The sequence below is a fragment of the Phasianus colchicus genome, chromosome 3, assembly GCF_987193195.1.
Source record: "Phasianus colchicus chromosome 3, bPhaCol1.hap1.1, whole genome shotgun sequence".
NCBI lineage: Eukaryota > Metazoa > Chordata > Aves > Galliformes > Phasianidae > Phasianus > Phasianus colchicus.
Window position 1 is genome coordinate 18,899,463 of NC_143438.1, and position 25,067 is coordinate 18,924,529.

Here is a 25,067-nt window from a genome sequence, read left to right on the forward strand (position 1 = left end):
AATTAAAAAGAACAAAAACTGTTAAAAAATATATGTACACATCTGTTTCAGAAGTGCTAAAAAATTTCATCTATTTCAAAGCTGTATTTGGAAATACATTAAGTCACAGCAATGAATCTCATACATATCTCTTTGACTTCATTTTTAAATTTTTACTTCAAATGGCACTAATGGGCATGTATAAGCCCAACTAGATTCAATCTATCACCTCCTGCCACTGCTAGAAGAAATTATCAAGTTAGATCTGTGGACTAGGCAGCCAAAAGCTATGTACTTGTTACCTTCTTATCAAGTGAACAGAATTTTGGAAATCAGAGGAGACTGAAGGAAAAACCATAGATACTTTTCACAACTGGGGACTTCAGGAATGGGGGTCTTCATAAAATGCAGAGGAAATGCAAAGAGTTCAGAAGGGGGAAACAAAGATGATTATTTATGAAGCTATTTTCATACAAGAAACAAATAGGAGGACTAAAACTCTTCAGCATAGATGGAGGTGATAGTAATATATAACAAATCTAGAAAGCAGTGAATGGTAAAGGGAGGAACTATGGTTGTTTATTCATTATCTCCCCTAAAACAAAAAATCAGCTTTATCCTAGTTTCACCATGGGTAGGAAGTTCAAACTAATCAAAAGAAAATATTTATTACGGTAACATACAACCAAGCTGGCATAAGCTAAAAAGTGACCAGAAAAGTCCATAAAAGAAAATTGTACCCTGTGCTTTTAAGCCCATTGTCAATGAGTTAACAGATTCCCTTACTGTATAATGGTTTAAATTTGAGAATATCTTTGGAAATTTCAATTACATTGTTACATAGGTCTCACTCCTTTTCTAGCATACAACTCTTAGCCATATCTTAAGATAAATAATTTTTCTGTCTGACTCACTAACATAAAATTTACATTCTTACATCATATACATATATCTTGCATACATTTATTTATATGTATAACAGGTGATAACAAGGCATCTTTTAAGAAATGCAGCATAATGGCTAGCTGTGGAGCTAATTTCAGGGGGAGAAACAGTGAAGCCAGAAGATTTTAGATATGAAGAAATAGAAAAACTAACATTATAAACATGTACATAATAAATCTCCATGTCTCCGCCGTTGGTCATTACAGGCTTTTTTGTTGTTTTTTGTAGTGGAACTTAGGACATAATTCACTTTATCTGTTGGCTTTAGGTAGAGTTAATTTAGATGCCATTTTCTAAAAATAGGGATTCTCAAAAAAAAAAAAAAAAAAAAAAGATTTGGCAAGTTCAGCTGCATTAAAGAAGCCAGGAAATCAATACTTTGGGAAAATTCTGAAAACCCTTGAACACAGAGAATATACAGGACAATGACTAAAAAGTGAAGCCCTATAAGGTTGTTAAGGGGCAGGCTTTGTCAGGTTTCTCTGGATTGCATAATTAATGGAACTACAGCAGGAAAATGTCATATGACAGTCACAAAGTTGAGCAGACCCTCTCATGGTTCTCTATATTTTGACAGATGTTAATTATCTCACCTTTTTGCCTTTATTCTTGGTTAAATTTGATACTGCAACAAGAAAGTGACCTTTATTATTCACAGTCAGCTTCTGAGGAGGAAATTTTAATTGCCTTTTGCTATGCAGATTTATACTACACTACCAAAATTTTCATTTTCATACTCCACTTTTTACTCACTAACGGCTTATAAAGTAAAATACACAACAGTTTTCTTTTTAAGAGAAGTAGCTGATAGGAAGCAATTGCTAGTGTTTTTCCCTATTTTGCAAATGACAAGCTAAGTATACATGTGAGTACCTACAGGTGAAAATGACAACTTTGATAGTGAATCTGTAATGTAGTGTCATAATGCCTGACATTTATTTCCTAACGACATCAAAAACAGCTGAAAATATAGATTTTCTTCTCTCTATCATCCTACAAGATTTCTTTAAATTGATTTATGATCTAAATTCACTGGATTGACCAATCTTTAAATTACTTGCATATTTGAATATCACACTTCAAGCTAGCACTAGTTACTATCTTCCATCTGATATAATTTTGCTAAAATACTGTGATGGTCTTTCTTTTTATTCATACAAGGTTTTTAGTTACACCTGCGGCCATTCTTTAGCCTAACAGAACTTGTTTCTCTGACAGTTGCTTGATAAAAATATGAATATAGAGAAGAATAAAGAATTTTCTCCCTCAATAAATATCTTTCTTATTATAGACGCATCATAAATTTAAAAATACATCAATAAATAAAAATCACACAAATCTCTGTGTTCTAAAAGCTTGTTTTTCTCTTTCACTATGCATTGTGACAAATAATTCAGTGAGGTAACCTCTGATACATACAGTCAGCAGACGTTATTTGTGTCTTCTCTGCAACCTTAACGTTACTGAATACATTTCTGTGTAAAAGTCTCAAGTCAAAATCGACTAGATTGTCAGTTATTGGGGCGTTCTCTATGTAGTCATTTTAACTGTTCATTATAAAGTGAGGAGAGACTTTTATTTTGTGATTAATTCTTTGTGTGGGGTGTTGCAAACTACATTTCTAATATGGATAGACTGGAGTAACAAAGAGATTTCAGACACACAAAAAAAGGAATATAGCAGAACATACGCCATAGAAATCGTGCCTGTTTCTGAAAATTACAGCTTCCACTGCACTTAGATTTCATGTAAAATATAGAAGACTTTTTCCATTACGTAGAAGTAACTCTCCAGCTTGCACTTTAATATTTTACTGGAGCAACATTTACTAGAAATCCTTTAAGTTAAGCCATAGTAAATGTCATATTCAAATGAAGGCAATGCTTATTGCTGCCACGACATTTTTTGTCCTGCTTGCCCCATGGAATCAAATTTAACCACGTAGTAGATAAAGTGTACTGTGTGCTTTCATGTTTTGTGCTTCTTCATTCTCACTGGACAACTGCAGCAACAAGTGCTATGCTTTTTTTCTGGCAGTGCATTAAATTTAGCTTGAAATGGTGTCATGATTCTCTGCAAACACAGCAAACTTCCCTGAGAATCAGCAGATAAAGTTGCAGCCTGTTCATGCTCCACATCAAATTCAGTCCAGCAGCCCAGGACACATCCCAGTACCCCATCCATGATTAGAGGTGTTGAATATCTAAATTCCAGTGTTGAATTTGGTGATTTCACACTTCAGCAATAATAATGTGCAACCTGACACAGAACCTACCTTATCAGATGAACATAACTTGATAGATGTCACTTGCTGTTTTCACTTCTTAAAACTTTCAGTGTAGGCAGTGGTGGTTGACATTCTTCACTATTTTTCCTTCCTTTCCATTCCATTTCTCCAAAAGAGCTGAAATCTAAAACAGCAGCAATCTTTTTGAAACCTCAATGAAACTGAAGTTATTTATCACTATTTTTCAACTTCAGAATATTTTTATTTTTCTGTGTTTATTGCCAGTGCTTCTAAAAATAATAATTAGATCTTCCCTTTGTCAAACATTAACTGTCTAAAACTAACTTTATTTACATTTTAAAAAGAAGACAATATAAGTATTAAAAAAGAATGTAAAGACATGAGAAAATATGTCACTCTTCACTGAAAAAGAACTTCTACTTTCTTCATAAAGCAATGGATGATTCGTGTCAAAATGTGTGCATATGTACCATGCATATGAAAAATATGTTCATCCTAGGAAAGTAAAAGATTTAAAGGAAGCAAACATTGGATAAAATTATCCCTTTGTAGAGACAGAATACATTCAGAACCAGGTGAATGAAGAACAGGTTTAAGGACATTCATCATGTGGTGGTGAAGTTCTTTAAAGTTATGCAGAAAGGACATATGGTTATAAGTACAATATTTCATTTTTTCTTCTTTTAATGAAACTGTTAGTCTTTAGAAATGCAGCTCTGGGATTTTTAGGGTTAGGGAGTAGGCAACTCTAGTATCATCACTATTTTCAAACACCACATGATACCAACTGACCTCACTCATATATGAAGGAAAGGCAGTAGGCCAGATGTTCTGCATGTATTAGAATTGCAGATAGTTTTCATTTATTTCATTTATTATACCACTTTCACAAAAAATAGTGTTTCCTTTGACATTTACAAGGAACATTTGGGGCCAGCAGTTCCTCCAGGTGCTCTACTGGGAATTGAAAGTTGCTTCCTTTTTTTCTTTCTCTCTTCTCAGTTTTAATGAAGAATAGTAGACCAAAGGCTAGGACAGAAAAAAATGGTTGCTATATTACTTCTGAAAATCATTGAGAGCTAGAAAGCTATAGGATGAAAAGAAGAATTATAATTTACTTTTCAGCAAGTCATTCCTACTTTGAGTAACAACCCTAATATGTGGCAATTACAAATTGTTTTCAGCTTCATTTTATTAGTATTGTGTTAGACAACTATTTTGTTATATGATTTACTACCTAACCAGAGTGGCTATTTTCTGTGTAATATTTTGGGAGAATTCCAAAAGTATGGATTGGAAGCTCACAACTCAGTATTAGTTACTTCAGAAAAATACTAGCAAGTTAAATAAAATCAGGTTCTTATTTTAAAATATAGTATAATATCAGCTTAACACTAATTCAAATCATTTTTTCTTTGGGAAGAAAGTATAGCACTAGCTTTTCAGATATTGTACATATAACCAAGATTGTATTTGCCATTCCACTGCTACTAGTAGAAAAATAAGAAATTATAGCTAATCTAATAGATTAAAGATGTGTTTTCTAGAAAATCATTTGAAGTAAGCAGGCAAAATCTTACCTTCTGTTGCAACTATCCTAATGAGTGATGTAATTTTAATCAGCTTACTTACAATGGAGAGATTGCAACATTCAATGTGAATAGTGCACGTCAAATTTCAATCTCTGCTTTCAGTATATAATGAAATCATTCAGAGACTAAATAGTTAGCAAAGAAAGAAAAAAAGCTAAGAAATTGTTGTTTGGGAGAAAAAACACACAAAAAAAACATGATTTGCTTACAAACACATTCTACTTTAACCTTCACATGTGGCAGATTATTCTTACTTTAATTGGTCTTAACAAGTTCTAGCAACTGCTTCAAAAATAACATTTGAACATAGTATCACAAACCTAATTAGGATCTATTCTACAGAGAGGCTTTGAAGCACCAGTAAATATACTGCAGCATTGCTACGAAACTATTAATATTCAAAATGCTAAAAAATGACAGTAAGACTATTAAATTATTTTATGTTTCTGTATTGTTAATTATATGAAAAAAATCAAGTGGCTTAAATCCAACTTCTTTGGAGTGAGATATTCAATGTCAAGAATGCAGATCTGCCTTAAAAGTATACTGTCAAAGGACCATTCCATCTGAATCTTATAGTTGTGCTGACTTTTTAACACTTAGCAGGGGAATATCATCCTACTTGTAGGACTTATTTTTAAATTAGTGAAAAATAATAAAAACATATAAATCAGCCCTTCATAACATAGGAAAGTACAGGGTATGCACACACCTGCTAACATGACAAACCATTCCTGACAGCAAAGAATTTGCTTTATAAGCAACATAAAATGAACAAAGCCATAACAAGCTGCACACTGTCAGACTACAGCTATGACTGCAAATGTACTATCTTATTTTATGTTATGATCAGAGGCATTTGTTTTCACTTGGGACCAGTGGCTATTGCATGCATAATACACAGGCAGATACTTGCTACTGGCAGGTATTTGAAAGACAATTCAGGTTTCTTAATGTGCTTTCAAGAAACAGCTAATTATTCACCATGAATTAAACTCACTCTAAAAGAAATGTAAATCACTTTGACATTCCAAAACTAACTGCTTATGTTGGGAAATAAAAAACAAAAATTTTGATTTCTCTTCCTGAATATCTTGAAAATAGATTCAAGCATTGCTGAAAACTTGCAGCTGAGTAATTGTTACCTTTGGTTTTCTTTTCTAGTTCATGGTAAAGATGGCTTTCTATTTTTACTTTTTCCCCACATTTCACATGTGAAGTTTTATTTTTTGTTATCCTGTTCAACAGTGTGTTTGACATGATTAAAATCAAGACTACTCTTGCTGTCAATAACATCAGTTTGCCAATATTTCTAACCAGGATGCTGTTGTGTAGATGGAATGTATACATACTTAAAGGAAAAAGTTTAAGCTGCTCTCTTACCTATGTATGCATATGAAATATAAGACAATTCTGTGTCAATTCTCTTTGATTTTCATTTTCCAAATGTTTTTTTAGGAACAAACATATTTTGTGCTGTTGATTTTTTTTTAAATAGAATTTTATGCTCTTCTCATGGCTGAGCAAGGGCTTGCTGGTAAAACTGAGGGAAAGAAAATAACATTATAGGCAGTGGAAACAGGGATGGTGTCTTGGAAAGAATACAATGATGCTACCCAGGCATGCAGATATAGGATCAGAAAAGCCAAGCTGCAAATCGAAATTTGGTGAGGGATGTGGGGAAAAAACAAACAAACAAACAAACAAGGATTTTTATGGCTTTATAGGTGCATTGGTCAGAAGAGACAGGTCAAGGAGAGTATACCCCTTCTGATAAATGAGAAGGGAAAACCAGTTACAACAGGCACAAAGAAGGCTGAGTTCTTTCCCTCGGTCTTCATTGCCAGTTAGGATTTTACATCTCTCATGCCCCTGAACCTCTAGGCACAGTAAGAGAAGAGCAAGTCTGAGGCTACTTCATGAGGCTGGATGCGTACAAGCCTAAATGGCCAGAAAATACGCATTCCAAGGTCCTGCAGGAACTGGCTGTTTTAGTTGCCAAGCTGCTCTTCATATTTATAAAATCATGGCTGTCTGGTGAAATCCCTGGTGGCTGGAGAAGGGGAAATATCACTCTTATTTTTAAGAAAGTGGGTAAGGAGAAAGAAAGGCCTAGGAAACTACATGCTGGTAAGCCTCACATCTGTTCCTGGAAATATCATCGAGCATATCCTCCTGGAGGCTATGTTAAGATACATGTGAGGGAGTAATCTGAGACAGCAGCATTCTCCAGGCTTCACCAAACATAGATCATGTCTGATCAATCTGTGACCTTCTAAAATGGAGTGGTTGAATTTGTGGACAAAGCAAGGGCAATTGATGTCACCTAAATGAACTTGTACAAAGCCTTTGATGTTGTTCCACACCACGTTCTTATCTTCAGACTGGAGTGAGATCAATTTGAAGGGTGAAGTATTCACTGGTAAATAATTGTTTGGATGATCACAGCCAGAAGGTTGCATTCAACAGAACTATGTTCAGGTGGAGGCCTGTTGTGAATGGTGCTCCCCGGTGGTCCATCTTGGGACCAGTGCTCTTCAACATTTAATCAGTGACACAGACAATGGGATCAAGTGCACCCTCAGTAAGTCATCCAGAAGGACCTGGATAGGCTTGAAATGTGGGACCAAAAGAACTTAATGAAGTTCAACAAGGCCAAGCGCTTGAGATATTCAAAGATTTAAAGAGTTCTTTCCCACAATCTTCACTGCTACTCAGGTTTCCTATGTCTTTCATGCCCTGCACTTGAGTTGAGGCAATACCAGATATGTGTACAGCCTGGGAGAAGAAATCATCGAGAGTTATCCTGCAGAGAAGGAATTAACGGTCCCTAGTGGATGAAAAGCTGGATGTGAGCCAGCAGTGTTACTGCAACCCAGAAAACCAACCGTATCTTGGTGTACATTAAATGAGGGATGGCCAGTAGATCAGGGGATGTGATTGTCCCCTCTACTCTGCCCTCATGAGGCCCTATCTGGAATACTGTGTCCAGGCCTGGGGTTCCCAACACAAAAAAAAAGGTGCAGAACTGTTGCAGCAGGTCCAGAGGAGGATCACGAAGAGGGTTGGAGCACGTCTTCTATGAACAAAGTTAAAGGGAGTTGGGCTTGTTTAGCTAGGGGAAGAGAAGTCTCCTAGAGACCTCATTGCAGCCTTTCAGTACTAAATTGAACTTATGGCCAGGAAGGAGATTGACTTTTTAGACAGGCAGATAGTGACAGGACAAGGGGGAATGGCATTAATCTAAAAGAGGGGTGATTTAGATTAGATGTTAGGAAGAAAATCTTTACCCAGAGGGTGATGAGGCACTGGAACATGTTGCTCAGGGAAGTTTTGGAGATATTCAGTGCCGGGCTGGATACGACCCAGGGCAACCTGATCTGGTGGTCAGCAACCCTGCCTACAACACTGGGGTTGGAACTAGATGATCTTTAAAGCCCCTTCCAACATAAGTCATTCTATGATTTTATGATTCTATGAACACCTCTATAGGTCATAGAATTGTTAAGCTAGTTGCAGGACATTTACAGTCTAGGGACATTCTTTCTGTCATTAGTCTGTAATGTCCTGAAACAAGTTTCAAAAATTTTGTGGTATACTTAATTATGCTGACTCCAAAATGTAACAAGTATGATATGAAACAGATGTATAAAACTATGTGTATTGCCTGCATTCAAAATGCTCAGACATTTTAAAGTTAAAATGTGAAATTTCTTCTTTGCACATTAAAGCTTAGACGCTTCTAATAGAAGTCATATATCACTCAGTGATACATCAGTCCCCCATGACTGCTAAAAATAATTAACCTATATCTGTTTCCTGTTGCATCAAACTCTGACTGCAAATATGAATTAGAATGCAGAAACTGATCTCTTTCTAGGAAAGCACTAATGTAGTGTCAGTTAACCTGAAATAAGGGAATTTTCCTTCGCATAATGGGTAAAATTCAGAACAAGCTGGTCTCACACTCTGCAGCTGCAACATTATGGATTTCTTTTTTCTCAGTTCTTTGTAAGCAAGTCCTGTGAATAGCTAAGGACTGCCTCAGCAATTGCTGTGTCAAACCAGCTCTTTCCCAACTTTGCCAAGGGATTCTCCAGATCAGAGACAGTATGTAACTCTTGCTGTCACTGACCTTATTACTCTGCAATCAGGCCGGATTAGTTACAGTGCAGGTATTGCTATGGGACAGAGAAGAGGTACTAATAGTTTGACTTGACTCTCTTTGTCTGCTCAGTGCTCTCAATCACATGTCCCTAGGGCAATACAGCAGTACTTTCCTTATGGCAGAGATACAGGGAGCTGGATAGAAGCTGCAACACTGCATGCTCCATTTGGCTGCAATTTTAGAACATGCATATTTTCTGCAATCAGCTACAAAATTGTAACCATTCTTGCAGGAGCATTAAAATGGTGAGGAAATTAGGCAGAGGAGGGGGGCAAGTGACTTTACATGCCCCCAAACATTGTCACCTATTGATTTCTCAAGATGATTTCTCAAGCCAGCTTTCATGTTTCATAGTTATTCAAATCTTACTTCTTGTCTGAAAAAAAAAAAAAAAAAAAAAAAGATTTTTTTTCCTTTAATAGTGGAAGCTAAAAATTCACTTTCATGTAATTTCTGGAATTTCTTGGATCTCTTCCCAAAGCACATAGACACATGTAATAAGGCTTTGTCAGTCAACAGACTGGTGGTACTAATTCACTGCAGATCAAACATAAGTGGTTGCTGGAAGAAGAAAGTACACAGCTCAGTTTTCTTGCATAAACAAAAGAGAACAATACAAAGACAACATCTGCAAATCAGACAATATACATACACACATAACTTAAGTTATTTAGTATGAAATTGATTAAAGAAAACTGCATGTAATGTGCTTTTCCAGGCAACTGATAAAAAATTGATTAATTTCCTCTTCTTTGTGTTCATCAAGAAGTCCAGTTATTTTTAAGAATCAGAAAAGGAAAAACAGTTCCTCCTGACATAAACAGAAGTCCTCAAGTCTGCTTCTACACAGTCAAACTTAAGTATGTATAATAACAGCTGTACATACCTCATGTTCTCCTTTAAATCAACTATGGATTACAGTGATTCCCATTTTATTCTAACCAGATGTTAGTCTTAAGCATGGAAGTATTTGAAACATGCTTCTTCATCAAGCATTTTTCAAGCTAGCAGGTGACAAGAGGTGATTCTCCTGCTGTAATTAGTGCTACTGTGGACTAATCTTGAACACTGTGTGCAATTTTGGGCTTCACAATATAAAAAGTATGTTGAGGTACCTGAAAGAGTCCAGAGGACTGCAATAGAGCTGGCAGCAGGGCTGAAGTCATAGCATGAGAGGAGAGGCTGAGGACACTGGTGCCTTCTCTGGAGAAGAGGAGCTTGAAAGGTGACCTCACTGATCCCTGAAACTCCCTGAGGAGAAGAAGCAGAGGGTGCCGGACTCTGCTCCTAGTCAGTGACAGAAGAATAAGAACAAGGGCACAGAGTTGTCAGGGGAGGGCCAGAGTGGGATTTTGCAGAAATTTATTTACTGTGAAGGTAGTCAAACACAGGAACGGTCTTCCAAGAGATGTGATTGATTGCCCAATGGCTGGCAGTATTCAAGAGGCATTTGGACAATGTCCTTAGTAACATACTTTAACTTCTGTCTTGCCCTGAATTGATCAAGTAGATGGACTACATGGACTTTGAAGATTCTTTCCACTAGAACAATGCCAGGGCTTTTCAGTGCCATGCTATGCTATGCTACAAAGGTGAGCTAGTGATATTTTCTGAAAATCAAGATGAAGATGTCAGGGTCCAGAAGTATAAATGTCTTGATCTACAGTTTTTCTCTCTATCACTTGCATGAGAGATTTAACAATTTATTTAGCAAATCTATATATTTGAAGTTTAAGTATTCAGTCTAGGAACAATAAATATGACATGGAACAAATACCTTTATGACCAAACTGCCCAATGAGAAGATTTTTATTATTTATTTATTTATTAGCCAAGATTATTAAACTGTAAGATAATTTTTTTCTTAGCTGAACTAAAAATAAAATATTTTCATTGCTCTTACACAGGCTTTACTAGAAAACATTTAGTCAAGTCATAATAATATGTATGTGTTTATAATTAATAGCTTTGTCTTAGCTACTTCAAGTTTTTTTACAAAGCTACATTAAAAAAAAAAATCAGTTAACCTTTAAACTTTAAAAAACAATGTCTAATAATGCTACAAAAATATATGTCACGTTTACGTGAGAGAAGGTGCAGACATTATTTTAAAGCAATTTCTTGAATCTATGATTGATGCTAAGATGACACAAAATAAAATTTTCAAAAGCTGAGAATTTTGGATAATATTACTTTCTTCTTCCGTTCTTATTGATAGTCCTTACTTTGCAGTGAAGAACTCAGGATTAAGATATCAATATGAAAAACTTTCCTATTTGCCTGTGGGTACACAAGAGCTATAGGAATTTATTTTCTTATTTTTCTCCCTCAAATATGTAGTGTACAAAACATTGAGCAAAAATGTATTTTATTACAAATGAATATAAATGAAGAGGGGTTATAGATTCTCTTTCTGTTTTGTCAAAGACACTCTTTCTTTTGATCATTCAGGCTGTCTGATTTTGCTGTACCAAATCATTATTCAAGTCTATTCTTTCCTTGAATAAGGAGGACTGACTATTTTTGGTTGCAGATCATCATTTTTGTGAAGGGCCTCACTTGAGACTAAATCCAAATTAAGTAACAAGTAATTAACTAACAGTTAATCCAAAACTTATCCAGAGGGGTTCATAATACATTAACTGTAAGTACTTTTGATGAGAACACCTGTTAAGGTGTGGAAAAGGATAATACAACAAATTCTGAATAGACACACCATTCAGAGTGACAGCATCAGAGAACTGGAACAGCCTAATAGGAAGATACATGGGGAATAAAAAGGATTTCTTAACCTAACAGTAAGAAAAAAAAAACTATGGTCTTTTTCTTTTGAAAGACCAGACATAATTAATTCAATCAGCTCAATCAATCAATCTTCATCTGATCAATTTTCAGTGGAAAGGAAGTCTGATTCTACTTGGAGAAGTCCTTTCCATTGACTTATCACCTTCTCTTCATGCACTTGAGCTTTTTAAAATCTTTAATATTTTGGTTTCCCATGTCTGAAGTTCCTTTAGTTTAATAATAAATTATAATACATAATAAAACAAAGCACAGACAAACTGAAAATAAGCTTATGAAAAAGAGGTAAAGAAAGAAATATAAATATTTTAAACAGAAATCTAGGTAAATCTACTTAAGAACAAATTAAAGAGGGAAGTTTCTGTTATTTCTATTACAATAAAAAGCAGAATATCTGAATAAAGGATTGTCCAGAGATAGATAAAAGTCATAAAATTTCAAACATGCTTAGATGATACATATTCAATTTATGTATTACATATAACATATTTATAAAAACAAATGCAAAGTTGTCTTTCTGAACACATACGGGAATTCTGTTGCTATTACCACATTTGCCAAAAGTTAGTTTATGTGTTACAACTGTTCTACTTTTCTTTATGCAAAAAATGAAATAGTCTTGAGTGGTTGGTCATTTGAGCTTTGTGATTTTTCTACTGCCATCGACTTCCTTTTTTATCACAAAGCTATGCACTTGAAGCAGTACTCTTATACTCAAGACCTAGATCAATATTTCACTTGCAAAATAGCTTTTTGACTGATCTTTTTTGCCTTATCACTCACACTTGCTTTTTTACCAACTGTCCATTGCAAGTCCTCATAGCCCTATTCTACTTCAGTTGTTCAAGGAACACAGTTTACAAGTATTCAGAGAAACAATAAAAATAGCTGAGTTTTTACAAGAGGCTTTAGCCACTTCAGTTGATTTCATCTAGATTGGAATAGGATAAATCGTGCAACTCGCCTAGAAAAAAAAAAAAACAACACATTAAAACAGTAATATTCAGTTGATGAGAAGCAATGAACAACTGACAGAAATGAAAAGAGAATAAGGTCTGTACAGCCTCCATCTCAGCAGACAATAAAAATCTAAGTATGTTTAGTGACTAAAGATCAACACTGGTTTCCACAGCTTGGTCTCATTTTAGTATGGACTTGCCAGTGATTATCTAAGTCACAGACTTATTACAATTTTATCTCTGCACAAAGAACTGAAATTTCACAATGACCACTGCCTCCTTTTTTAGTTATTCTTTATGTGGTAACTCTACTTGCCAGAAAGACCCACAGAAAGACAGAAAAATGAAGCTTATTGATTTTTCAAAAACCTTATAGTGCTGCTGCTGACATTATCTTTTTTTTTTTTTTTCTTTTTTCTTATTTTCCTTCTTTGCAAAGGAATAAATTATCTTAATCTATGTTAGCATAATATTCACACTTCAGTAAGGCTAGAAATCCATACAAGTGAAAAATAATCAGGCTTGATTCTGCAATGCATTGGTAAGAAAATATGTAGCTGTGGAAGGTCACCAAGCTCCTCTTTTATGCAGTGGAGAAACATACAGTCATGGAGTTAACTAGATCAATCTATGCCTCTGACAGGGGGGCAGTAGGCCCCTGGGTTCCCCCCGGCCCCTCAAAATGGAAGGGAAAGGGAAAAGGCATAGTGAGATGGGAGCTGGGCTCAAGGAAAAAAAAAAAAAAAAAAAGAAAAGAAAAAGAAAAAAAAAACAGCGGCAATGATCTGTGGAGGAAAACTTATTTTATTATGATATCGGAATGCAAGACAACACAATATAATACAATCTAATTGAAATTGAGACTATTAAATCAAATAAATTAGGAGAGAGAGAGTTCTTGAGACCAAGTCAAACCTGAAAAGCTTGGAATGGCTAGGAAAGTACCCTCCAGCACCCACTGCAAGACAGTGAGAGACCCCCCCACCCAGAAGGGCCAGATCCCATGACTTCCATGATGTATAGGGATAGGTACCTGGAATTGGAGCATTAACACTTTAACTCCCAGTGCATTACATGATGTTATGACATGGAGTACTGAAAACCAAAAAAAGCCCACAAACCATGACACATACGCAACAAGACGTAAAGGGCTGACTAATTTCCCTGGATTTTCTGAGAAAATTTACAGCAACGTTATTATTTTTCTTATAATATTTTGTGGGGAATCATAAATTGCTACAGATATTCTAAACTGTAGGTTAATATATCATGAGCTAACAAAAACTGCAAAAAAGAAGCTAGACTATGTGATAAACTATTAATGGGAAATTGAGTACAATTTTACCCCCTCAGAACTGCCTAGGGTGAATTTAAAAATGTAAAGTCAACACTGAATAAAACACAATGTAATTCTACTAAAGTTGATGAGACAAATCACTTTTCCAGATTAAAAAAGATAAAAGTGGAAAGATTGTGAGCGAGACCGAAAAAAGAGCGACAAGCTTGTAGTTTCTAGCATTCTCTTTGAAAGCCACCTCTTTCTACAAAGCTCATCACTACCACAGAAAACAGCTAGAGAAATGCCATGGCCCTAGGCAGAACAACTGGGTCCATCTGTTTTGATGTAAGCAATGTATCCTTATACTAATGGAAATTATTTTTATTTTGACACATCAAAGTTTCACTGTACAGTAAGCATTAGTAATATTAGTAATAAGCCCACTGAAACCCTTAAATTCTGAATTATGATACATACCAAGTTTTCTACCAATAAAATTAATTTTATTACCTCCTAAAAAATAAAAGCAACAGCTCAAGATTGTTGAGATTTGCTACTAAATAACAATAATAATATTACCTTAAGGAGAATGATGTGGTGATATGATAGGATAAACAAATATAGTCCAGGAACTCTCACATCTTTAACCCTCTCTTAAACAAATAATAAGGAATACATTAAAAATATGAAGGATTAAAACAGGCTTAGTGGTTTAGTAGACAGAGCCCTGCCATAGGAGGGCTATGAACTAATTATACACAACATAATCTGTCCGTATAGACTTCAGTCAATATATGGGTCACTGGGCAACTTCTCTCTCCTACAGTGTGGGGAAAAGCGAAGCTGAATTTCAAAATTTCTCTGTATTTTCAGACAAAACAATTTTTTATTAGAGCACATAGTGCTTTTCTACTTGGAAAAAAGATACTTGATGTTTTTTTGAGGAGCAAAAATAGCTTCTTACACTGTATTTTTGAAATTCGAAAAGTGGCAGTTTCCAATTCAGATGCAGACAGTTACTGAGTGTACTTGAGGCTTGCGGGAACACTTCATGTATCCCAAATACACTTGTGAGCTCAGAAACCAGAGCTGATGGTAGCCTGTAGGCCTCAAAACTTCTGGGGCATGCTGAGAAAATATTATGGTTCAGGCTAAGCAATTTCTTGGGAAAATACATGGATAGAAACAAGATATCTGAAGACAGGAAGGAAGTTGTAGTGTGCCTTTCCCCTAATCCAATGCACATAACACCTCCTCTACAATTGCCACCATTTCTATTTTTACACTCCTTAATTCACAAGAAAAATAAATAAGTAAATAAAAAGCAGACAACAAAAAACAGTCTTCCAGTTTATTTCTACCACCAGTCCAAACAACTATGAAAGAGGGAGCAAGGTTTTGTTTCACCTCTTGAAATATTTTATACTCATTTCTGGTCACCACGTTCATTCTTCACAGAGTTTGAAATACAATGGACAGAGTGAGTGTGTCTCAGTATTCAGATAGTGGGATGAGTTTGTAAAACTGGCAGTTGGAGGATGGAAGAGGAAGATGAGGAGAAGGAGAAGGTAAAAAAAAACATTTTGACATTGTCACTGAAAGTCACCACATGAAAATAATTATGGTACCTAATAACCTTACTAAAAACATTTTGTTAAAATGACTGTGCTTTTAGTCAGGCTTCAAAGACACTTATACATAAATCTATATTATGCCATATCTTTATTTTTAAAGAGAATCAATGTAACAATTTTCAAGAGACAAAGTCTTTGTTTAGTTATCATATTTCACACATAATATTCCACTTTTTTTTTCACTACATGACATTAACCTAAGAGAACATAGTAAGTCATTCTTCTTAGTCTTACACAGTGTAATAGATAAAAACAACCAGAACCAGAAAATTACTGCTTAACTGTAATGATCCGTAACCCTCATTCACTACTAACACTAAAGAAAAATAACAGTAACAGCTTGTATGCAATAGTACAGTGAATTATTTTCAAATTTCAGTTTCACCTGCAGAGAGAAAGTCTTCTAACATGAGTTGTGTAGCGTGAAGAAACCAGGCAGCCTTCCTTTTCAAACCTCCAGCAAGACTGCAACAGCTACAGGCAAGAAGACTTCACAGAATTAAGTCCCACAGTAGCAAGTCTGTGGGTTTTAAAAATCTTACTGTATGTGTCATGATCCACTTACATAATTTCTATATTAACTTGCAATTAGTAGGCAAAGTCCTCACATAGATAATATGAATAGTAGGGAACTTCACCCAAAATAAACACGAAAAATATTTCAGCTAGAATACATGAAAATTGCAATCATTATTTGATTCATTAACTGCTGGAAGCATGAGAAGACAAGTTATCGCATTTTTAAATTAATCTTTGCTTTGGCTCCTTTGTTTTCAGTTCTAGTACTGTATTACGGAAAGGAACAGAATATAATGACATATTGAGCTTAGACATATTGTAAAGGTGTCTATGACTTGACAGTATAGAATTAGAACTTCAAAAATAAACCAGCATAAAAGTACATATGCTGTATGCATTTAAATTTTCTTTTTTATGCAACAGTAGCTATGTTTTGTGATATTAACTGAAGATTTAATTACAGTTCTTCTAGTGCTCCACAACTGCCACCAAAGAGAGCTGGAAAAGAATTCATTAGTATTCAAAAAGTATGGGGAGGAGGTAAGAAGGTTTCCACTATTACTGGAGAATTTCTGGAGGTGAGATGGAAATAGTAGCTCTTAAGCCATGAGATTAACTGTCTTCCATCTGAGGGCACAAAGAACTGGTCCTTGATGAATTACTATAAAGTCATCAAGGTGTCATAAATCTTCATAGGACATACAGAATTCAGTAATTTGCCTAAAGTTGTCCATGTCTTGATTTACTCTCAAAATATTTTTACATGATGCTTCCTGCAATTGAAAATTAAAAATAAGATTTTTTAAAAAATCAGATTCTTCATCATACACTAATAATTCTTCTCAGATATTCAGATTCCAGAGGCCAATGCAAACTGATCAGCATGTGAGTAAGTCCAACATTCCCTTTTGAGGGCAACAGCTGATGAAGAACTGGAATTTGGCAAGCATCCTATTTATTCAGGTGTATTTCCTGTCACAGGTTGTTTGTTCCAAATGGATTAAATTCCAAAAGGATTAAATTGCTTTGTAAAATGACCAGTTTACGAAGATAACAGGAGGAGGGCAGCGGAGAGGTCTGGTGCTGCCATGAATAGAGTCATCCTATGAAAAGTCACTAAGCCTGAAAGCATCAGCAATCATCACCATCAAATCATATTATTTTGCTTGATAAATAATTATAGCAGCTTAAAAAACAACCTGAAGTTTGTTCAAGGTCATATCTATCTCACACATTTTAGTTGTTAAGCTATTCTAACGGCTGTTACATACTTTTTCTCCATCATTTTTGTAGTTATTTTAGTCTGTATCTCTAAAAACACATATTATTAATAGTAGAAAAGGAAAGAAAAAGCCTATTCTGAAAGAAAAAAAGGCATGGCCAGCATATCAGCATAACAGAGCAAGAGAGAAAACACAGGTTATTTGTCAAGAACCAAAGTATTTTCTATCTCTTTTGTACTGTAGCTCATGTTGTTTGAAGTATTGTTCCAGGTGGCAATGAATTTACTGCCTTTACTGTGTTGAAAAATATATGCATAACAACATATGTACATCAGTGAAAGGAAGCCTCCTAATACCTATGTGTTGGGAACTACATTTTTAGAGGTGAATGGATGAATAATGTTCAGAAGACTCATTCTATTACCATGCCAAGTTTGTTGTCTTTGGCAGTACCACCAGAATCCATTGCACCAGAATCCATTCCATTTTGTTGTTGTTTTGATTAAAAAAAATAAATAAATACTGACACATTGAAAAATATAAATAAAATTTGGAAACGGGAAGTGTTTAGTTTTAGGAGATATTGACATATTTGAGTTTTTCTTTTTTTTCTAAATAAAATATTTAAAAGAGGGGAATTACCAAAGAAGTGTACAATTATTGTGGAATAATTATTTCCAAGTAAAAATAACACAAACTGTACTGTGTATTCAACAACCTCTTGCTAAGAACTGTACTATTTTACTTCCCAGAAGAATTAAAAATTCAGAATTATTTTTTGTCATATAAAAAATTGTGTTTAAGCATTAGGAGGTGATCATTCTTACTAGTAGGAACCAATATATATATATATTTATATATATATAAATATATTTAATCTGACTTATTTTAGAATGGACTATAATTATTGATTATTCTTTTCTGTAAGTGGCATTTCTTTCCATGGGCCATATCTGAGAGTCTAGATCTGATAATTGTTATCAACATTTCAATTTTGAAGAGACAAGTGCTACTGTATTCACCACTGCTGGACATTACTACTGTAATCACCACCACTGTTGGACATTATTTCATGAAGTACCAACTCTACTATTTTTCAGGAACAGCATCAGTGCCTCTGATGAACTCGCTGACTGAACTAACATTGCTGCACATCACACCTGGGTATTTTGCCACCAACCTCAATGTGCCTCTTGCTGTGTGAAGTCCTTTCGAGCAGTAACTCTCCTGCCAGCTTGAGCAATATTATAGAAGAAAGAGTTCTCAGTGTCACAGCAGGTGAGGCAACTAACAGAGACTTCAGTCCTTAGTCTCCAGTTCTTACTGAATTTTAAAGTTCTTATTTCAAGCCTTTCTTTACAGAGCAGTGAAAATTTTCCTACATATAAGAATATATCCAAAAGGGAGAGAAAGGGTGGTGTTTAGAAAACCAGTAATTATGTTAAGCTTCCTGTATGACATGGTAAGAAAATCTGTTTTGGACTTTAATTAATTGAAATAATAATAATAATAATAAAAGAAAAAAAAAAAGAGAAGATTTATAAGTCTACTATGTTCTAAAATGTACGTGAGATTTATACACAAAATTTCTGAGAATTGAGGCCTCCCCTAACAATCTTTTCATGTCTGATTTAACAGATTTTTATAGGACTTTTATTATATTTTATGCACAAGATCTATATTCCACAATGACTTTTCATCCCTCTTTGTTTTTTCATTAAGCCATCTCAAGTGGGCTTTTTTGGCACTTCCTCACTCTCCCATGTAATCTTTACTTAAAGATTCTGCTCCTTTAGTTCAAATAGGCAAACTGGCCTTGATTATTCTAAATTATGCTGTGCTTCTGCTACTGCTGAGTGATACTTGTAGATTTGTTGGCAAGAAATTCTGGAAGAGGGCTTTGATGCTTTGATAGGCTTCCAAACTCCTGATGATAGCCATCATGCATGTCTCACAGCCTCAAACTTTGTATCCTGTGTATTTTTACACATCCAGGATTCCAGCAGTTCCTGGAAACCAGGATTCCAGTCTTTCAAGTCAAGCACCTGTGAAAAACAGCTCTAATGGGTCACAAAATACAGGACTCCATTGTTTTTACTAGAATTTTTAAGAACTCTTAGGTGTTTTTTTTCCTGCTTGCCTGCTGCCCTGTCTTGATTTCTTTTCCTGTAGTTCTGCAATCCCATCTTTATTATTATTATTATTTTTTAATCCTATTGACATTATGCATTTTTAATATATATAATGGTGAAAGAAAGCCTAATTTAGGACCTACTTGAATAGTTTGCCTTTAGCTGGCAAGAATAAGCTAGATAATAAAATTATTTTCAGAACAACCAAACAAAAAAAATCACAGAAAAACAACCCTAACCCAGTAAATATTATTTCTCACAAAACTTCCAGGTTAGGTCCTTCTGCAAATAAGAACAAGTGGATCTTAGGTAGGGCTGGTGGGGGAAATCTGTTTTGGAAGGTGTGTTTATTTGTTTTGAAACAGAAGGCTTTCTCTAATCTTATAAAGCAAGAAAACTAAACATTAAAACTGTGGGAAAAATTACAGTAAAGAGAAAAATAATGGCAATTGCAGGAAAACCAATTGAGGGAAACGTTTAATTACTTTGAGTGTACATTCTGTAGGAAAAAAAAAAAAAAAATTGCAGTTTGCAGGTTCCTAGTTTTGAAATATAGTGTATTTTTTGGCAACTACACCTAGAATGAGTAACAACAGATAAATTATCAAGAGATAAACAGCAGAAAGTAGGTATAAGAATTTCTGAAATCTTCAATGAACTTTTCAAGTAGTTTTAAGCATTTTGTTTATATGAAAGCTGCTCCAAATATGCCTTTTATTTGTTGACCCACAATATCAAAGGTGGATGTTGATGGTATGGCATTTTTTGCGGGTTGACAGAGGCGCAGTTTGACAAAAAGCATCTGACATGGAAGTGCATACGAAGCAAAGGTGCAGAATGGAATTCCTCCATTTGCAGAAGAAATTGCACCTAATGACATTCATCTATGCTTGCTGAACATTTATAGAGACTGAACAGTGGATTTAAGCACAATGAGGCAGTGAATGGTGCATTTCAGCAGTCGTGTCAGAGTCTCTGGCGCAGGTTCTTACCATAGTGACATGCAGGATCACCACTAATGAAAATGAATAGCTAATGATGGTGACTATATTAAAAAAAAAAAAAAAAAAAAAAAAAGTGTTTTGTTTCTGGGAGTTTGCTCTATCAGATAGTGTTGTTGTGCTATTTGTATCTGTTGTAGTTTCTGTGGGAATAAACAGGAGGCATTACATTCAGGGTGATCTGTGAATCTCTGTTCTTATGAAGTATAGCATAAAAATAGACATAAGGAGTTTAAAAATGCTCATTATTTTCTCCTGGTAACGTGAAGCTCTCTTCACATTTTGACTTACTTGATCCAGGCAATTTATGAATTAATGTGGAAGGTGAATTCATGGCAGTTAATGACAGGGAAAATGTAAGATACTCACGTAGGTCTTTTGTACACCCCTTTTTCATTCTTTTCTTTTATGTATATTTGCTATATATTTGCCTGATTTTAATTTGTAAAATAGAATGTTTACAGATATTTGCAAGTAGTCCTACAGAAAGAAAAGTATGGGTGGAGTACAAAATCAAAATAATCAGATTTGAACAGGTGTACAATATTGAGGTTTTCTAGACATCTGGCTGAACTCAATTGCACTCCAAGTCTATTAAACCCTGATGCCTCATGATTAAATTAGAATACATTATAAAGACTAACACATATTTGCCTAGTTTGGCATCAGTAGGTTTATACTTCTCTCTTGTACTTGGCAAATTCTGACTAGGATTAAGGCTTTTTTATATTACTCTTTGATTAAATTTGAGCTTCTGCAAGCAGAATCCTTTCTCTCTGTAACATTATCTAACAAGAGAAACATGCATTGTACAGTCATCCTCTTTAAACTAGCATTAGACAGGAATTGCTGCAATTGCTAAAATGACTTAACTAAATAACAGCAAAGGGTACTTAACAGTTTGCCAAAAGTGGAAATTTAGAAAGGCATTTATTCTTTTGGAAGTGATGTAAAAAACTAATCTTGTATTATGATTGTGTTTGTATGACTCTACAGCTTACCATTATACTATTTGGGGGCTCAGGGTAATAAAGTAATGATCATTTATCTTCCTCCATCCAACAAGGTAAGTATTTTCCCCATTTTAATATTTTGGAATAAATATGGGATTCCACCAAGCATCTTCATGTTAGGTCTGCAATCTCTTCTCCTTATTCAAACTCAAATTACTACAAAGTCTGCCACACATTCAGTTTTATTACTTGTTCAATTTAGTACTTAACAAAATAAATTTGACAGAAAATATGATGTTCTAGATCTATTTTGGTAGAAGCTAGGTCTTACAGGATTACACAGTGGTATGTTTAATTTTTATACATGCATCTTTTACCATTCTAACTTTTTTAACATTAACAGAAATTGTAAAAGCATAATACTTTGAAATTATTTCCTTCCATTATTTGAATGCTTTTGTAATCACAAGTTCTATTCTTCAGACAACCAATGTATCTCGGAATACAGTGAACCTCTATTCATTGAATTTCTTTCTAATGAAGTTTTGTAATTACATTGATACTGCAATGAACATTTTGGTTTATAATAAGCATTAGCATTCAATGTCTTATATACTATCAGAATCTTCATTACTATGAGAAGAAACTTTAATGTTCTCATCTCTTGCACAATCACTACCTTTTTTACATATCTGGAAAGAGAGATGTAGTTTTACTAGACAGAGCAATCTAGATCAAGTTAATCAAGAGAACTGCTTGAATCTTCTTTAAAATACTATCACTGGTGTTACTCCATGGAAAGCCATTTTTCTGGAACTTGTATCTGTATTTGTTTATTTCTTAAGTCATTCCTTTTTCCTTCCCTCTACATGCTTCTTCAATTACCAACTTACATCTTTAACGTAACGGCACAATCCCTATGGACCACATAGCTCTTTTGTCATACTTTTCATGGGTATAAACCAAACCCACTTGAGATCTACATTTTCCCAATCCATCTAAAAAGAAGCAACCCAGTCAACATTCATATTAACTACCTGAATGGGTAACATTTCCTTCCCCTTCCCCTTCCCCTCCCCCTCTCACTTCCCCTCTCCTTTCCTTTTTTCAGAAACCAAAATTACATTGATGTTTGGTTAGATCTATTGGAGAAATTATCTTAGGAAAAGAGAATTAAAAGAAGTTGGAGATAGAAATAAGGATGTGTGAAGAATCAGACCCTTTCACATGGCTTATACCAGCAATTCAATCTCTCTTCTCTAGAACATAAATTTTTCCTGTTTGGACAAGAAATGACTAAATAATTCAAGCTATGAATTTGATGCATTTGTGTAAATAACAATGATATAATCTCTTTCCAATCGTCTAAAACTCCAATCACTCATTTCAGGCCCCATGTTTCCTTCCACCAATATCTAGAGTAGAACTTCTTCTCACATAGTTTTATATATGTATAAATTATTATAATAATCATATATAATTGTTTGTACTTACACATCTTGTAACACAGCTCTGGAATACAAGCTACATAAAAAAGAGTTCCCATATATATACAAACAGGCTAAATTTATTTACTAAAAACATTACATAGAATCATGTCTGATTAGCACAGAATTGTTCAGTTTAATATAACTGCAAAGGCATTTAATTATCAAATTTGAATTCTTAGAAAGCTTCAGATTCATAGCCTTGGGTATTTTTATTTTTGCTAGATCTTTCCATTATGGTTTATTAAATGAGAATGAAATGTTTGCTTAAGTATCAACAGTATTAGTTCTCCACACAGTATTAAAATTGCTATTGTTTTTCTTTTATTACAGTTGGTAACTTAAATATTATGTAGTGACAGAAATGAAGGAAGGGCGGAAGGGAAAGGGAGGGAGGGAGGAATGGAGGAATGGAGAAATGGAGGGAGAAATGGAGGGAGGAGGAATGCAGGGAGGGAGGGAGGGAAGGGGGGAGGGAGAAGTCTTTTTTCAAATTCATGGAGAAAAAAATAAGTTTTCAAAATAAATTCTTGTTGGGCTATAAAAACGTTATAAAAATGTGTTAAAAAGCATATGAACTGTACATTTGAAATTTTCTTCAGGCCTGAATGCAGAGTGCTGATACTTCAAATTACTTCTGTCTACTCTGACAAGGGATGTATAAAGCCATTTAGATATGCTTAAGTATAACCTATAAAGCTATTGCAGAGAGAAATAGATTTCAGATTTTATCAGACAGTGTACACAGATCTTAGTTATTTCTGTTGCTTGATAGACACTGCCAACATTTATCTGCAAATATCTTTCAAAGCCATAAAAGTTGACACACAGGATAACAGATGCACTAACTTATCTCTGGATAAATTTACTGTTCATCTAGAACAGTTTTTTCACTCTTCATTATTGTATTCTCACTTACTCATGTAGTTTCAAATGTAGTTTCTACAATGATTTAAGGAATTCAGTGTTAAATTTCTCTAAAAAGCAGGGCTTTTCAGTCTGAAACTAATTAGATATTTACTGCTATATTTGTTGCAGTATCTCAAACTATTATTCCTATTTTGCAGCTTATCTTATGTGTATAACTGCAGGAATAAAACACAATTTTTTTTATGCTTAACATCAGTTACAAACATATATGTTCCATCACCTTGTAACTGAGCACCAGTGAATAGAGCTTGGCCCCATCCTCTTGATATTAGGATATCATTAGGATAACCATTAGCATATTCAGATGCATTGATATGAATTCTCTCAGTCTTCTCATCTCCACATTAAACAGGCTCTGGTCTCTCAGCCTGTCCTTTAAGAGAGGTGCTCCAGGCTCCTAAGCATCCCTGTAGCCTTCTGCTGAACTCTCTTATGTAGTTCCATATCTCACTTGCACTGGGGAGACCCAAACTTGACATACACAGTATATCAGATGTGGCCTCATCAGGGCAGAGAAGAGAGGAAGGATCATGCTGGCCATGCTCTTCCTTATGCACTCAAGGACACCACTGGCTTTCTTGGTCACAAGGACAAACTGCTGGCTCATAGTTATCCATCAGGACTCTCAGGTCCTTCTCTGCAATGATGCTTTCCAGAAGGTCAGATCTCAAACTGTATTGATTGACTTCTGAAATCCAGAGTATCCTAAAGAGCATAGGATTGAACAAATGATAAAAAACTAACAAAAGATTCAAAACAGAGACAAATTTCAAACTTTCTCAACATCCCTAAGATTCATAGAAAATTAAGATCTTTACAAGGAAAAGCTAGTATAGAACAGGGAGCCAAACACATAATGCCTTCACAGTGAGGTAAATAAATAAATTCTTAACAAATAAATAAGACATTTACAAATTTTCAATTTAGTTGAAATAGTTTCCCAACACCAGCTAATGAGGCTGGAGGTGTAAGTAACAGGCTGTACAGTGTACATCTCTGTACACCACTCCCAAGCAAAGATTTATAAACCAACCTCAAAGTCCATATAAGGACAAGGGAACCTGTAGTTACTGAAACTAATATTTAGGCCAGCTCTTTAGCATATCAGGTAATGATAAAAAAACAAAAACTAGCCAAAGTGAATCAAAAACAGAAATAAACCACAACAAAAGTGACACCATTCAAAAAGTATCAAGTAACAGGGTGATAAAAGACA